This window comes from Lupinus angustifolius, chromosome LG02, assembly GCF_001865875.1.
Source record: "Lupinus angustifolius cultivar Tanjil chromosome LG02, LupAngTanjil_v1.0, whole genome shotgun sequence".
NCBI lineage: Eukaryota > Viridiplantae > Streptophyta > Magnoliopsida > Fabales > Fabaceae > Lupinus > Lupinus angustifolius.
The window spans coordinates 3,127,122-3,130,251 of record NC_032010.1 but is presented as its reverse complement, the minus strand read 5'-3'; the positions used below and the strand labels follow the sequence as shown (position 1 = coordinate 3,130,251).

The 3,130-nt window shown below is 33.9% G+C and overlaps 1 long non-coding RNA gene across 1 annotated transcript; it reads left to right on the top strand.

The window, feature by feature from the left end:
- LOC109328697 lies at positions 693-2,555 on the top strand. Its single transcript, XR_002105467.1, has 2 exons — positions 693-1,297; positions 2,270-2,555. It is a non-coding gene; the product is annotated as an uncharacterized LOC109328697 (long non-coding RNA).

The window sequence follows — 3,130 nt, the reverse complement described above, 5'->3', positions numbered from 1 at the left end:
GAATTTAAGTGATAATATTTATTTTAATTTAGCTATGTATGGAATTATGTGATAGGGTGATTTTGAATTTTTATAAGTGCATTGTTTATTAAAACTTTTCACTAACAAGTTAAAGCACATTTGTATCATAAAGATATATCTATCTATACTTCTATATCTATACTACTTATAAAGGGAAAACCCAAAATAACTACCACCATGGTGTAATTAGTGGTTCTTCCTATTTTGCCCTCATTATATTTTAATTTTTACAAAAAAAATCATATATAACCTAATGTTCCTCTCCACCTAATATATGCTCATATTATTTGGTTAATTATTTTTTATTCTTACATTATGACTATCAGTCTTTAATGTAGAACATTATACCAATCAAATAAATTCAACTGTATATTACAAATATTTAACACAAAATATTATGTTTGACATTTATGACATACAAACTATACATTATAAATGATAGAAAAACGGGTTGACAGATACGATAGTGATTGTCAACACGGTAGTGTTGTCAACACGGTAGTGTTGTATAATTGTTCAACTCAATCAACATTTATCTTAAGTTTGTAGAGATTTCCAAATAATAAGGTTAGGACTAGATTAAATCAAATAATAAAAATAATAAAAATAGGAAAATAATAAATAAATAAAACAAACCAGGATGGGGAATATCCCCAAATCACATTGCTTCAACAGGGAAAAATCCCTAACCCTCCTTCTACCTCATCTTCTCCCATCTTCATTGGCGACACCTTCTCTTCTCCACTGGCAGCGGCGGCGATGGCTACAGAGAGAGATGGTATATGGCGTCAGCACGTGGCTCTACTCTCCTTGGCCGAGATGGAAGAACCGTGAGAGTCATTTTGGCTCATCCTTCTTCGTTCATCACCAACGGAGCCTGATTATGCGCCGTTTTCCTTCTGGACGTTAGTAGCGTCTATTCGGATGGTGGTTCTCATCGATAGAACCCCAACCTTCACGGTGGCTTCTGATTCTGGTTCCTACTCGTACATCGGCTTATGGTGGTTCGATTGGTGAAGGTGGAGTCACGGTGGGGAACACCGATTATCACGGTGGCTTGAAGAATTAGTGGTTATCTTTCTCCATTTTTACTTTCCTTTAACCATGAACCCATGCTCTTTTCTATGTCCTATTTATTTCTCACAGCTTTTCATTCTAACAAAGGCTCCTTAAAGCATAGGGAGGACACCAACAAGGTCCGCGTATGATGGCGTTAATTCCGCAATGAAAACGGTGTAACCATGACTCCACGGTTGGTTATTGGCAAAGGATTTTGGTAAAGAACCCTATCCCTCTTCTAATCTAACTTTACGTATTTGTCATAGTATGAAGTAATTAGCAATATGATGAGAAAAAAACCAATTGGTATGAATGTTCATCCAGAAACAAATTTCATTGCTTTAAAGTAGTTATAGAGCATTAGTTACTTTTGTTATGGGTTAAATGAAAATATATGTGCCTCTGCGAAATCAATTGAATGGGAATTGGATGTATGTAATTCTGTATGGCTAAGTAAAATTGTTTATAAATTTATCGTCCAAGTTCAAAACACAGATTGATCACCAAATAAAAAACACGCTTCTTACCTGATAGTGTTCCTGTGTATAACCTTGTCGTGATTAGCAGCCTATCCTTTTCTTGTGTATGTGAGATATGCTTCCGGAATCGTCCTCAGTTATATGTGAGGTCAGTGTATGTGGACTGATAGTTGTGTGTTTTTCTCTTCTTTCTATGTGTGTGATAGAGAGCAGATACAAATTCTGTGTTGTGCCCTCTGATTTGTATGATATGTGTGGATATATGAATGTATATCACTCTCTTTTGGGTATTTGTTGTGTATGTGTATTCTGAATGCTCTGTAACTATGGTGTGTCACCCTGTATGTGTAATCTCTCTGATTTTCTTGCGGCTCTCCTTTTGTATGTGATATATGGCCCTTTCATAGCTGTTTGTTGATGTGAAAAGCCTTCTGAGTTGTTCTTTTTAAGCTCAGTAACGTGCCATGCCATTTCATTTCTGATTTCAATACTTTAACTGCCCATGAATGCTGTCAATGATGGCTGATCTGTAACTATCAATGCTTTGAAACTTAGCTGTTTGAAAAACCAGGATGTGTAACTGAAAAGAAAGGAATGAATATGCCACATTTTGGCATTCCCTATGATATTCATGGCTGTTTCAATATTACTACATCTATGCCCCAATATGTAATTGTCTAAAAAACTTACCCTTTGATCTCTTTTTGCAGCAATGACTATCAGAGACATCATCAACACTTTTTTAGGTGAATATCATATTCAGTAAATCATCACTCAATAAGCAGAATGTTACATAAGATGATAAGAGGGACAAATAATTAGTTTTATCACTGAAAACAAACTGAGTATATAGGCAAATAGGTTAGATTTGTTTAGTTACATACATAGGTGAGATTTAAATCACATACATTGAACCAATTGGCAAGTAATAATCCTTTTGTACAATATACAAGCCACTGAGGCAGGCAGATAATGGTTAGGAACATCCAAGTACTATTCAATGTGATCTAATATAATTAACAGAATTGACACTCATAATATACTTTTTACATAAACTCCAGCATGGTCCATTCCAACACCAGTATTGACAAATGAATCCTATTTTCTTGTAATTATCCATGACTTTAATCTAACAATGAATCCATGACCTCAATCTAAAATCATGTTCGCAACAATGTTATTGTCACAAAGGGATTTGACTTCTTGCCACTTCCTTAACACGTACTATAACTATATTCATGCTTTTTTATTTATTTATAATTTTTGTTGTTGTTTTTGTATTTTAATTTATTTGACAAGTGGCCGAACAAAATTGAGTGTTCACACTCCACTATCAAGTATCCAAGGTGAAAGTTTTTTCTTCTGAGCATATTCAGTTCTTGAATATATCACAGAATCTTCACCTTCAGTCATCATGTGTGCCATATACATTTAATCAACAAGTTTTTTATGGTTGGCGCCGATAACATGTAAACAAATATGTTTATATATCACTTTCAAATTTGATTTTATAATAATAACAACCTAATTAATCTAAACAAATTTATTTACGTAGATTTGGTTTGTTATTA